Consider the following 15,643-nt stretch of genomic DNA (forward strand, 5'->3'; position numbering starts at 1 on the left):
ATCCCACACAGTGGGAGAAAGCCTTGTTGTTGTTGTTGTTGTTGTTATGTGGTGTGTTGAGATATCTTTTGTTTATGATTTTTAGTGGAGTCCTTTTTTATCAATTTGGATAATTTATTATTATTATTATTATTATTATATTGTTTACATTATTATTATTATTATTATTATTATTATTATTATTATTTAATTAAAATTTAGCTCACCCTGAAAAAAGAAGCTGGATTTGCCCCTGATTGTATATAATATTTATATTATAAAAAATGCTTATATATTCGATGCTACAAATAAGCCTAATATGATTAATAAGATTTATACCAAGAATAATGCATTGATAAGAATATGATATACATGCATTGCAAAGATATTGTATTATATACATGTTATAAAGGCAAGTGTAATGATTTTATAAAGTGATATAGAAGCTATTTTGTAACCGATAGGTATAAAAAATGTCAGAACCTACCAATTGTAACTCAGTAATTAATCACTTTTTAATATTGATCATATAACATAATATTATTCCTTTTAATCTCATGAAGCCATGGAAGAAGTTATTAATGGTGGTCCATGGTTTGTAGGGGGTTTTGCAGTTGGGTTAGACAAGTGGTCTCCTAACTTTTCACCTAAATCATTGGAAGGTATTTCATCTCCTATTTGGGTTCGTCTTCCTCACTTACCCCTTCATTGTTGGGATGAGTCCAATATCTCTAGAATTGGTACCCCGTTACTTCTAGATGGTAACATGTTTAGGTGGGGGAGGAGAGAATTTGCTACAGCATGCATTAGAGTTAATTTGAACTCCAAACTTCCTGCTGGTATTTGGGTAGAAGGATTGAATGGTAGATTTTTTCAAAAGTTTGAATACGAAAATCTATCATCTCTTTGTTTCAAATGTAGAAGAATAGGACATTTGGATTCAGTTTGTCCTAATGTTGAAGAAATCCCTTCCACCTCAAACCATAATGATAATCTTTATGGTCCTTGGATGCAAGTTAAGTTCAAAAAAAAAAAAAAAAATCTCGTGAGAAATAGTTTTAAAACAAAGGTTTTTTCAGAAAAAAAATCTGGATCGGTTTGTACAAATGAAGATTTTGTTCTTGATGAACAAGGAAATATTATTCAACTATTGGCAGATGGGAACAAGCTTGAAGTGGTATCCGATCCAATGAAAATTGCAGGATTCAAAAGCCAAAATCAGGAAGCTGCTGAATTCATGGAAGAAGGAGAAGTGACAGTTATCTAGAATTCAAATTTGAAATCATCCCAGCTTGATTCTCGGAATCCAGTCATTGTAGCAAATTTGTTTAAAGCTATAGATGATGTGGATAATATGGTGGACTGTTTGTTAGTAGAGCCAAGTCAAATTGTAATCGAATTTGCTAAAAATCTGGACATTCAAAATTCAAAATTTGAATGTACAAAAAATGTAATAAAAGCTGATTATCTGTTATCTATAATTGCTGCTAATAATTCAGTTGATAATTTGACCAATTCAAAGGTTGTTGAACCGGCTTTCTCTCCAACAAACAAAGCTCTCAATTTCAAAATTCCACAAGCTTTGGAGGCTGAAATGGAGAAGGAACAGATTTCGGATATGACTCCTTCAAAGACAGCTAGGATTCTGAAAACAGATATTAATAAAGTTGGTTCAAGAGATATTCAGGAACTATTTCTCCTTCTTCATCTATCAGTTTAAGATTCAAAAAAATTGCAATTATGAAGAATAAAAGTTCCTCTACTTTGGAACTTGACTCTTCCGGTTCAAGACACTAGTTATTCAAAGAACTTCAAGCATTAGGACCGGTGAAAGAACAAAATAGAAGAGGGAATTCTGATTTCAGATTGAAGAACGACTTCAAAGGTTCTTCTAAAACATCTCAATAATATGATAGCTGGTTTATTCAAAGCAATCAGTATATTGAAGAAATACCAGAGGTTTGAACAGCTATTCAAAGTTTTTTCTTTCCCTATTACTTCAGAATACATCAGTGGAAGATTAAAGAGACATCTAAAACATCTACGAATGCTACTCTTATGTGTTTTAAGCTTGTCTTGGATTTTATGTATTTTTCTTTTGGTTTTCTATCTTAGTTTTCTTTTTTAGTTCAATATTTATTTTTTAAATCTATTATATTTGCTAATGGGATCGTTACTACATCCTATTCTTTAACCGAATTCTTTAACCGGATGGGAACTCTGGGATACTAATCAACCCTTGAGTTGTTTCAAACTTTGGTGTCCCCTGCATCTCAACTAATTCAAAATAGGAAATAGTGGGTTTCATTTCAATTATAATATGGTTTATTTAAACAAATATGCTGTTAATAAGGATCCTTTTTCTCTTGATCAAGGATCTATATGTTTTTACTTCCTAGTTTGTAATAGCTTGTTTTCTCAATTTTAATGCAAATTTTGCATTCTCTAAAAAAAAAGAAAGATGTCAAACGATAAAGCAAAAGTATTGATCTTAAAAATTATTGCAAAATAATTGCAAAACAAAGTTAATTATACAAGACTAAAAAGAAAGATTAAAAAATTATAAATTAAAGAACAGCTTAGATAAGAAAAGTTAATCAAGATCATGATGCATTCTAGATAATTAAATAATGATGATTATTACAAAAGTGATGTAATGAAGATTAATTAATTTTAATTTTTAATTTAAAATATAATTGAATATTAGATTGATTTGAATTAAAGATTAAAGGATAATGGAAAGAACAAAATACATAAAACTTTTAATTGGCGATATTTTGTATCTTTTCAAATATTTGTTGCACACTTTGAGCATCTTTTTCTATATGGACTAATTTTGTGCCTCTTTTCACATTGTGAACTATTGCACATTCTTTCAATTTTTGTACACATTGATATATTATTTTTATTTGGTCTTTCCAAAATAAATAATCTAAAATCAAACTTCACTAATAAAAAAAAATAATTATATTAAAAAAGAAAATAAAAAATAATAAGCATCAATATTTATAATAATAATATTCAAATTATGTTTGTCTAGAGAATCATGAAATTGATATTCTTAACTTAAATGAGTTATAATTTAATTTAAATTTTTAAAAAATTAATTTCATAATGAAATTAATTTTTTAATGCAATTTAATTTATACACAATTTAGATCAATTATAAAAGCTTTTCGTATAGGCTTACTAACATTTCAAAAATAAAAAAAACAAAATAAGTTAGCAAAACATGTCATTTTTCATTGATATCAAAAAGGATTTTCAATAATGGTACAATGATATCAATTGATAAAAACATCAAACTAACATGCATAACCCTCATAATAAAAAAAATACAAATAGCATTAACACAAAGAAAGTACAACATCACATCATAAGCAAATAACTATCACAAGTATATGACAAGCAGCGGAAATGACAAAGAAGTATATTTAAAAGTCTGAGGGGCCCTGGTCTAGAGGAGTTGGCTAGTTGAACACTGAAAAATAGCTATTCATCATAGTTACATTGGTATTAACCGTGTCAAACTGACCACGAATCTACCCCATATCCTCCTGATACCTTACATCCCGCTGATTCAAATGAGTCTCAATTTGATCAAAATGAGTCTCCAACTGATCAAATCATTGCACCATCTCCTAAAAGTATTTTTGGTTGGGTCCCTATATAGGTGCAGGAGCTCCCCCTTCTTCTTCAGAATCACCACTAGAACTTTGGTCTCTCCCAAATAATGATCGGAATGAAGCATCAGTGAAAAAGATTGGAAATTCTGTGGGAGGATCAAGATGAAGAATGTGGCACTTCTTGTCTAGGATATACGCCACTAAGTGTCCTAAATCAATGTTCTTCTTCCTCTTATGATGAGGAAGCCTAATTTCAGAGAGGTTATTAATGTAGTCTAAGATGAGTTGGGCCTCATCAAAAGGTTTTCCAGTCATGATCAGATAAGTGATAGTGGACAGAAGAGGAGCCATATTTATACGATCACGAGCCTTAGGAATGATTGAAGTTCTTAAGACATGCTAGATGATACGGGCATTTTGGTTCAAAGTGTAGACTCTTGCTAAGTGACATACTTAAGTCAGTCCCCTAAGTGTTTTATTTATCTTAGTCCAATCATAATCAAATTTAAAAGTTAAAGTGTGAGCATGAATTCCATGAGTTCTTAAATGAAGGAAAGTTCCTAAATCTTCCTTAGTTATTTCTACTTGTTATTTTTGGACATAAGATGTTATCCTAGTTTGATCATTATTAAATGACATGTTTGCTAATAAGTAGTGAAAGGTCTCTTTGTGGTAGGCATAGATTAAAGTCAGGATGAAGGATAACTGAGTGGAAGCAAAGAGATGCATGACCGAAAAGTGAATGTCTTCCTGAATGAGGAGTCTAGAAGGTGTGATTTTTATGACTACATACTAAAAATATGCATCCTCATTATATTTTGACTAAAAGTTGTCATCCCCTCCTAACCTAAATGATTACCCATTAGAAACACGTGAACGCTTACTCGAACTGGCCATTCCTAAAACAAGGACTCAAGAAGGTTCAGAAATGAAGATGAAAGTGGATGAAAACCATTTCCAAAACCTTTATATATATAAAAGACTATCTTTTGTATAGTTCAAAATTATGTTTGTACGTACAATTTTTGAGATTGTACGGGACAAAATTATTTTCGTGCATAAGAATGGAAACGACCAAAATGAAAAGACTTTTCATATAACACCATTTACGAGCCATCCTTTCATACAGGCTTTTTGATCATACGTTCGTACAGACGAATAAGTGTTTGTCCGAGACTATCAGTTATTAAAGATCGTTTTAATGACGGTTAGGTTCGTCCCCCATAGAAACTAACACCAAGATCATACAGATCAAATACAATTTTGTGCGTACGATCAATTATAATAATTGACTCTAATTAGATAACATTCTACAAGTGTATACATGAATCTGTACATATCGTACGGAACAATGATGTTATCATGCAATATGAAGTATGTGAAAAATCCAAATTTCATGTGTTCAACACCAAAAATAGACATAGACATGCTATAAAATTAGTACAATACAAAAATAATTTCATATAATACGAATAAAACACTTAAAAAATAAAGCATGAAGACTAGAAAAACTTTTCAAAAATTCATCATCCTTCGATAAGTGATAAATTTCCAAACCAAAAACTCAAAAAACAAAAAACAAAACACTCACAAACAAAAAAAAAATTAAAAAAAAAAATTAAATCAAACATACATAACAAACATATCAAGTTTGCAGAAAATCTTTATATAAGCATTAAGATCAATCACACCTAATCTCATTCTTAAGGTGCTAAATGTGTCAAAGGCTAGAGGTTTTGTAAAAATATATGCAAATTGATTTTTAGTAGAAATATGATTCAATTCAATTTCTGCTTTAGTTACATGATCCCTAATGAAATGATACCTTATATCTATATGTTTGGTTCTAGAATGTTGAATAGGATTTTTTGAAATATAAATGGTATTAGTGTTATCATAATAAATTAGAATTATGCCTATTATAAATCCTAAACCAATCAAATGTTATTTTAACAAAAGAACTTGTGCCACACAACTTCATAAGGTAATGTATTCAGCTTTAGCAGTAGATATGACAATAATATTCTATTTTTTACTGGACCAAAAAACTAAGAAATTTCTTATGAATTGGTAAGTTTCAGATGTACTCTTTCGATCAACCCTATAACCTACAATGCCTGAATCAGAATATCCAATAATTTTAAATGAAGAGCTGTACTTATGATACCAAATCCCTAAGTTTTTAGTTTCCAAAAGATATCTTAAAATTTTTTTCACTGCTGTCAAATGTGATTCTTTTGGATCAAATTAAAATTTAACACACAAATAAACATTAAACATTATATCTGGCTGCTAGCAGTCAAATAAAGCAATGATCCAATTATACCTCTAAATTTTTTTTATCAACAGATTTTCACTTTGGGTCCTTATCTAACTAAACTGAGGAACTCATTGGTGTAGTTACTAGTTTAGTAATATCCATTTCATACTTCTTGAGGATATCCTTAATATACTTTAACTGATTAAGAAATGTTCCTCCTCATTTTTCTTAATGTTAAAACCAAGAAAATAACTTAGATCTTCTATTAAACTCATCTTAAATTCACTACTCATTGTTTTAGAAAAATCATCACAAAGTTTTTTATTTGTAGATCCAAAAATAAAATCAACAACATATACCTGAACAATGAGTATATCATCTTCTAATTTCTTCAAAAAGAGAGTAGTGTCCACACTTCCTTTATAAATGATATCTCTAATAGGAAAGTGCTTAACCTTTCATACCAATCCTCGGTGTCTGTTTCAATCCATATGATGCATTTTTCAATTTATATACATGATTAGGGAATTTAGAATTTTCAAAATCTGTAGGTTAATCAACATAAATATCCTCTTGTATCACCCCATTCAAAAAGTACTTTTAACATCCATTTGAAATAATTTAAATACTTTAAAATATGCATAAGTTAACCAAACTCTAATTGCTTCAAGTTTTACTACAGGAGCAAAAGTTTCTTTAAAATAAATTCCTTCAATTTGATTATATCCCTTAACCACCAATCTAGCCTTTTTTTTAATCATAACTCCTGAATCATTTATTTTATTTTTGAACACCCACTTAGTTCTAACTACACTTTAATTCTTTGGCCACTCAATCAATTCCAAAACATCATTCCTTATAAATTGATTTAACTCCTCTTTCATAGCCAAAATTCACAATTTATCCAATAGTGTTTGATTAACAGTTGTGGGTTCAATCATTGAAATAAAGGAAGAATGGTTAACCTCTTTACTAAGTGTACGCCTAATCCTAACACCCTTCAGTAGGTTCACCTAAAATCAATTCCTTAGAGTGATTTTTAGAAAATTTCAATTCTCTAAGCAAAGGGTTTTTTCCACATTTTATTCTAAATTAATATTTTCAATTCCTTGGGAGATATTTTCTATATGATCCTTTTCCAAACTTATCTCTTCCAAAATCTTAGATTCAACAAAAATAACATGTGTGGTATCCTCAACTACCACAGTTCTTTTGATAAACAATCTAAATAATTTTCCAACACTAGAATATCCAAGAAAAATTCCTTCATCTGATTTTGGATCAAACTTTCCTAAAGGAGACTTTTCATTATGTATGACACCTTACATCCAAAAATATGCAAATGTGATAAGTTACATATTCTACCCTCAAGAAGCTCATAGGGTGTTTTATTAAATTTTGATCTAATATTCACCATATTCAAAACATAACAAGCACTAACCACTTCAGGCCAAAAATATTTAGAAAGTGAATATTCTACCAAGATAGTTCTAGTGGCTTCAATTAATATTTTGTTCTTTTTTTTGGCTACCCTATTCTACTGAGGGGTTCTAGGTGCAAAAAAATTATGATTAATTCCTTTTTCTTTACAAAATTTCTAAAGTTTTTTATTGTTCAAATTCACCTTCATGATCACTTTGAATTGTTAAAATATCACACCCTAGGTTTCTCTAAATCCAAGTAGTTTTTTTTTAAATTCCTCAAATCATTCACTCTATGAAATAAAATATAGTCCATATGAATCTTGAAAAATCGCCAACTATCACAAAACATATACCTTCCTTCCTAGACTTATAGTGCTAACATGTCCAAAAAGATTAATATAAATAATTTTCAATGGTTTGTTAGTTCTAAGATCCTTAATGGAATGAAATGAGGACTTCACCTATTTTACTAGTTGGCATTCATCACAAAGGTGATCCTTAGTAAAGTATAGTTTAGGTATACCTCTAACAAGTTTTTTTGGGTAAATTTTCACAATTTTTTTATGCTAGCATGACAAAGTCTCCTATGCCATAACCACGATTCATCAAAAATTATTTTCAAACAAAAAGCATTAGGAGATTTAATATAATTTAAATGTAGCATATAAATATTATTTACTATATTTTCATGTAGTACATCAATTCCATTTAGACTTAATATGCAGTTAGTGTTAAAAAATTTAATAATATATCCTTTATCACATAGCTGACTAATACTGAAGAGATTATTTTTTAAGCCTTCTACAAGTAACACATTTTTAATGAATAAATTATTTGTTATCAATAATACATGTGCCTACTACCTTCCTAGTGGTATTATCTCCCACTGTAACCTTTCCTCCATTCATGGCTTCTAGTGATATGAATTATGTAGTGTCTCCAGTCATATGCTTCAAGCAACCACTATTTAGATACCAAATGTTTTCACGAGGTCTTATATGAGAGCATTTCTAAACAAAGATCAAACATTAGTCTTGGAAACCCAAACAAGTTTGGGATCTCCTCTTGGCAAAATTAAACTAGATGCATGTATGATATGTCCTTTCTTATGCATCTTCGGTCTCCACACTAAATGATTTTTTCTATGTATAGTATAAGTGTGTGAAATATGCCCATATATTCTACAAGAAAAACACTTAACTTTAAGGAAAAGATTATTTAAACTCCAATAATAAAACTGTCTCTTCGTAGATTTTAAAAATTTTTATTTTAAATTAGGATCATTTAAATCTTCAAATTTAGGGGGTGTCTTATTCTCCTCAAGAGCTTTCACATTCATCCTAAGAAATAAATTTGTACTTTCTCACACAAAATTATTATATTTTAAATAATGCTCTCTATTTTTTAGATTCATCCTTAAAATTTTTAAATTCTTTTTAAAATTCAAGGTATGATGATCTTAATATCTCATTTTATTTGTTCAATTCATTAAATTCATCCAATAAAATCATGTGGTTGTTATCAATCTATGTGTGATCTTTCCTAAGGATTTCATGCTCTTTCTATAACTCTATAAAATCTAAATTCAACCTAGCATGTATTTCTTGATTTTTTTATATGCTTTATGAATTATTTCAGAAACTTCTAGTAATTCATTATAACTTAATTCACATATCTCCTCTTAATCTGATTGATCAAGATTATCAGTTATTAAGAACATATTGTTGACTTCTTCCTTTTTTATTTTTGTTGAATCCAAAGCTGAGTCTGCCCAAAAAGCTCATTGAATTTTCCTCTTGCCCTTTTTCATATTTATTTTCTCCTCCACTTTTTCCTTGCTAGGAGTGGCTTTGAGATTATGATAATCTAATTTAACATGTCCAGGTTTCCAGCATACATTGCAAATAACATCATTAAAAACCTTAACATTCTTGTGAAACTTTCATTTATTCCACTGTTGGCATCTCATTTGCTTCCTCTTTAGAAAACTCCTAAATTGCCTGGTCATCATGGTAATATCATCCTCATCCTCAGGTTGTGACTGATCACTCTCTAACTTATCCAGTTTTAAGGCTATATTCTTCTCCTTTCACTTTTCTCCCACATTAATCTGTCTTTGACTAACTCATTACTCATAAAAAATTAGTGATTCAAGAAGATTGTCAATAGAATATACATCTAAATCTTTAGACTCTATAATTGCAATAGTTTTAACATCATAAGTAGTAGGCAAATACTGAAGTATTTTATTGACCATTCCAGCATTCGTTAGTTCCCTACCTAATGCATGCAAAGAAGTGACTATTTGAGTGAATAGTGTGTACATGTCAGATATGGATTCATTTAGTTTCATGCAAAATAATTCATAATCATGTAATAAGATATTTAATCTATATTATTTCACTTCATTAGTCCCTTTGTATGTAATACAAAGTTTATCCCAAATATCTTTTCCACTTTTACAAATAGAAACCCGCATATAATCTTTAGACTTAAGTGCGCAAAAGAAATTATTTAAATATTTTGCATTTAATTATGCTAAGTCTCATTCTTTTACAGTCCAGTCAGTAATGGGTGTTTCAACTCTAATGCAATCTACAAGTCTAGTTGGCCTAGTATACCCATCCTAAATTAAAATCCACATGTGATAGTCAAGCGATTGAAAAAAAGTAAACATATGTGTTTTCCAAAAATTAAAAGGGATATTGTCAAATAATGGATGTCTAGTGATCAAATATCCTTCAGGTGTGTTACAGTTTCAAAAAGTAGCAATTATCATTTTTAAAATGTATTCTAAACTTAAAGTTTTGAAATAAAGCTCTAATATCACTTGTAAAGTCCATATAGGTTGTTAAACCTACCCAAATATCCCAAGGCTAACTAAGAGGGGGCTGAATTGGTATTTTAAAATTTCTCTTGGTAATTAATGGAAAATAATTTTTTGTATTTTTTTTGTAAAAATAAATTTTCAACCATAAATACTAAATTGTTGAAAAATAAAAATGTAGAAATAAAAAGAATATAAGAATTTATAGTGGTTTGGTCTAACAAGACATACGTCTACTCCCTGTAGACTCTCTCTTCAGGTATTGCACTATTACCAAAAGTGACTCACCTTTTGTCCCTACAGCTGGGGGAGAAGCCTTTACAATTTTTCTCTCTTCCACTTGTCCCCGATGTGGCAGAGTACCATCATCCTTTAATACCTTCCAAGTGTCGGCAGAGTATCGTTGTCCTTTCATACCCTCCAAGTGTCGGTAGAGTACCGTCATCCTTTCACACCCTCCAAGTGTCGGTAGAGTACCATCATCCTTTCACACCCTCCAAGTATTAGCAGAGTACTGGATCTTCTACAAAGATCTTTTCTCGAGCAACTAGAAAGAAGAAAGGAAGAGATTATTACCTTTAAGTAACCTTGTGATCTCTTCACACTCCACTTATAAGAACTCTCTCTCAAATACTCTCACAAAACACTCTTTTACTTGCTCTCAAAGAACTCATGAAAAATAGATTTGTCCAAGTTAGTTTCTAAGGACTTTTTATATGAAAGGCATGAAAAACTATCTAAAAAATTAAAAATTGCCATTTTGAGTGTGTACGATCATATAGTACGATTGTATTTTATATGTATGAACAGTTCAAAAACTATTATGTACCAACCTATATGAACTATTTTCGTGAACGATGATCGTCCAGTACGATCCATGTTCGTACTATACGAACTGTTAAGATTTTTTTTTTTTTTGATTTTTCAGGATGAAATGGTTCCCCACATTTTTGTACTATGGATGTCGTCCATATGAATAAGATATTGTACATTATGATCTGTTCAAAAAATTTTTGCATTCATCAGGATGAAAAGGTTCCCCACATTTTTGTACTCTGCACGTCATCTATATGAATAAGGCGTCATATAGTATGATCAATTCAGAAAAAATTTGGGATTCGTCGGGACGAAAGGGACCCATCCAATTCATACTATGGACATCGTTTGTATGAATAAGACATTGTGCAGTACTATCAGTACTAAGAAAAATTTTCTTTCTTCAGTTTGTTTAATTACTCATAAGAGAAAATAACTAAACAAATCATCCCGTACAAACAAAAATTGTACAATATGATTAGTTCAAAAATTTATAAATTTTAAACACTCCCCCAGCGTGTGAGTGCACAGTTACTCAATTACAATCACACTCTCTTAGACTAAAAAAAAAATAAAAAGTACATACTCCAATTATAATGAACCCTAATTTAATTTGATTTGAAGTCTTCTATAATCTGAATTATTATTTCCCTAAAATATTAATACACACAAACAACAAAAAGTAATATATTCAAAATATGTTATGAGAAACAATAATAATTAGATTCATCAAAAATACACATGTTGCAATAATTTTAACAATAAAAAAACTAAATTGTAACAATCTCAACATGGGGGAGCCTAGAGAACTAATGAAGCAAATGGGGAAGGTTGAGTAGAGAAATAAGTAGCTGAAGAATGGTACTGTAGTAAGTTGCCTGTTAAATGGGTGACATGCTCTAACATCTACTCAGCCTTTGATAATTATTCACATGGAGGTCATGTTAGGTGATAGTAGCCTATTTAATGGGTGACTTGGTCAATTTTTAATTTTTTTTTATATTTAATCCATTAGTTTTATTTTAAATAGAGGGCACTTTAAAAATTTGTCCTTAGAAGAGCATAAATTGGTGCTTCCTCGGTGAACTCTCCTAACTAAAAGAGCATTCACTCTAGATGAATCCTCGTAATCAAATTTGATTTGGTGTTAGTGGATGGTATATGGGAAGAAGTCTCCTTCCAAAATGAGTTAAATGTTGAGGGAGCATATAAGGAGCTCTCCCTACAAGATAAGCTAAACCATGGGTAAATACCTTTTATATGATGATACACAACTCTTATATGACTCTTTACTCTGTTTTTATGAAAACAAACTCTAGAAGATTAAAGGTGATACCAAGAGACTCTCTATTAATGTGGGTTTTTTTTTTTCTTATGTTGATTCTCTTATATATAATAACTAGAATGCTATTGCTTGGGTGAGGGGAATGAAATGATAGATTTGGGTTTAGTGAATGAGGTGTGAGGTGTGAGGTGAAGATGGTTATATGGAGGTGGAAAACAAAAAAGAATAATAAATTAGGATTTTTTTTAGTTGAGTCATAGTGTAATCCTTAAAAATCATTCCAAGTCTTGGAGTCAATCTTAGCCTTACAAGTGGTAGACGTGTAACCATGAAATTAAAAATTTTCTCATTCGCTAGATATAATAAAATCATGCAAGTCTTAAAGTTGACCACCAAGAATGCCATTAGTAGTGTCGCCAAAAAATCTCCTGTGATTTTGAAAGAGATATAATGAGGGACAAGATTATATTTGCTCAAGTGGTATTAAACCTTCTAATTTAAATGAAAAGAAGACAATATATGCATTTTTCTTTTGAATATTTATGATAAAGTGGATTGTGCTCTTTTGAATGATAGAAAAGCATAGTCAAAGAATTATATATATATATATATATATATATATATATATATTAAATTTCATTGTAGGGCTCATGTCCTAAGAAAATTGTTGATTAAAATCATGATCATTATTTTAAAATACTACCATTAAAATGATTTTTATTCTTTGGAATATTAAGTGGGAGAGTGTTAACATAAAAAGGATCAAAATATAATCTAAATAATGATAAACTAAGGTCATATAATTATAAGAGATTTATGATACTCAAAGAATCTAGCATATATTAGAATCTACTTTTCAGAATGGTCAATTAAATTTATTATTTTAATCATATTATTTAGAAAGTTAGACATACTATTCCACATCAACAAAAGCATATTTAAGATCCCCTCTTTATGTTCCTAATGTTGTTTATATAATAAATCTAATAACCCTCTCTGGTTTTTGACATTTTTAGTAGTAAAAATTTAATTTGAGTCCTCTCCAAATAAAAATAAATTAGTTTATGTTCCCGTTAAATTTTTTTTTTTGTTCCACCACTACACACTAATGATGACTTCATTATTGGAGAATTATTCGAGTTAAAAACTTATTTCATCAAAGTTAAGTATATTAGTCTTAAGCATGGATCAATGTAATGACTTAACATAGCACTAGGACATGTCCCTTTACCGAAAGCTAATGCAAATGTAACCTCAAAGTAGCTAAAACATCTTGATCTTTGATCATATGATTCTGCCTTGAAGGGACAATTAATTAAACTCACCTAATTCTTTTGAAATTTATGTTACTAAGATCTGGAATATAAGTGCAAGATTAGGCTTGTTATTTTTATTTAAAAAATGGTATTTATAACATTGACATTAATTGAATAATCTTTATATAGTATAATATGAAATGTTCAAGTCAATGCAAGTTTTTATTTTAGTTATTGGCCTATAATATAAAGAATCTTTATATAATATTAGACTCATAGGGCTTGCAAATATGTTTATCAATTAAAGGAATTTGTTGGTATCAAATGAGCTACCTCTTTGTGAATGGTATAATAAGTCAATTTGCTTATTATATATTCATATAAATATAAAAGGAGACATTTTTAATTGTTTGAAATCGTTGGCTTGAAGAAAAACTATGAAATCAATAACTTATGTTTGATTTTAATATTGTTTGAAATTTTAGGGTACAAAGTTTTTGTTAAGAGCAAAGGGAGATAGCACAATTATATACCAAATATAATATGTAAAATAAATATGATACAATATAATCCCATTGAAAGATAAACAATCAAGTTTAAAATTTAATATTTGTTGTAAAATCAACTGGTAAAGTCCCGCGACTATATCTCAAATCAAGGCATTGCATCAATCATATGAATTATCATTAGTATCACCACACACATATACTAAACCTTGAAGCCTACCTTTGTTGGCTACTTCAAAAGCTCCCATTTTCCTATGTGCATGAAATCAAGAATAGTCCACCTTTCAAATGTTTGATAGATCTCTTGCTCCAAATCATGCTTGAGTGTTTTTGGAAAGCTTCAATATCCATTTTAAATCTATTGGTCGACCCTCCAAAATATCAAGCACATTCCACCTTCAATATCTTTTTTAACCAAATTATGACATTTATTACTTATTTTAATTAATTTCTTTTGATTATGTGATTTCCTTTATTGATTGGACATTTCACAAATCCATGGAACTTATTATAAGTGGCCCCAAATTATTGTTAAATCAAGGCTTGGTCGACCACCATAGGAGACATTGAAGAAAGTCTATAAATAGTGCACCTATATAACAAGATTTTCATATTAAAATAAAATTATTTTGCTTGTGCAAACATGAAGGAAAAACTTATTGGCTACTCTACAACATTGGTGAAGCTTGATGAATAATCCCCTTGGAATTTGATGACTCCTTATTTATCTTTGATACTTAATTCCCCATCTCTATTCCTTCATTTCTCCCCTTCCCCCATGCATATGCTTCCTCCTAATAATTCTCATAACTTCTCTAAAAGATCTAAAATTCATTCCTCACATCACTTATAACACCCACAAGCCCCCAAAACCTTCCTCTTCTTAAATCCAAGCTATTGCATAAACCCTAGCAATTAACCCTTCTTGGGTTCTTCACCAAAACCCCTCTCCATCAACCCACAACACTACACTCCTTAACTTCCTATTTCCCTAAGGTCATCTAGAAATCAATACCATCTTCCCACTACAAGTCCTCACCACTATAAGCCTTTTGCAATTACTTAAACCACTTAGTTTTATATAAAGCCTGAAACTAGACATTTCCCAAAAACATTCAATAATTTCTTCACTCTCCAAAGATGCATCAAGCAAGCTATAGCTTTCATCATCAAAAACCATTTGGCACCTCCATTATATTGGTATCAAAGCTAAGTGCTCCATGGAGTACAATACTCAAAAAGCTTGAAGGCATAATTTGGAAAGGCAACTACTTTGTTGGCCTCTTAAAGCAACAACTTCCAAAAGCATACTGTCCACTGTAGATCTCTTCTAGTTCATAAAAGATTAGTCTTGATATTCCCATCAGCTTTTTCTTTCTTCAGTTTGTTAGCTTATTCAAATACAACAATAAAAATTTGAAAATTTTGTTGCCACTTAATAATTCTATAAAATACTACAAAACATTCAAGTAGAAATATCACAAAATAAACCAAACATTCGCACAAGTGTTAACCTACTATACACAATTGATACAAAAAATTTCCTTATTTATAAGAGTTTGTTTCATTTAATAAAATTGGCCTTAACCTGAATGTGCTTCAGGCATAGAAATTGAAAATATATTTCCTTTATTGCTCTAGTTTATAATTATTAATATTACTTA

Source organism: Dendrobium catenatum, unplaced genomic scaffold, assembly GCF_001605985.2.
Source record: "Dendrobium catenatum unplaced genomic scaffold, ASM160598v2 fragScaff_scaffold_1408, whole genome shotgun sequence".
Lineage (NCBI taxonomy): Eukaryota > Viridiplantae > Streptophyta > Magnoliopsida > Asparagales > Orchidaceae > Dendrobium > Dendrobium catenatum.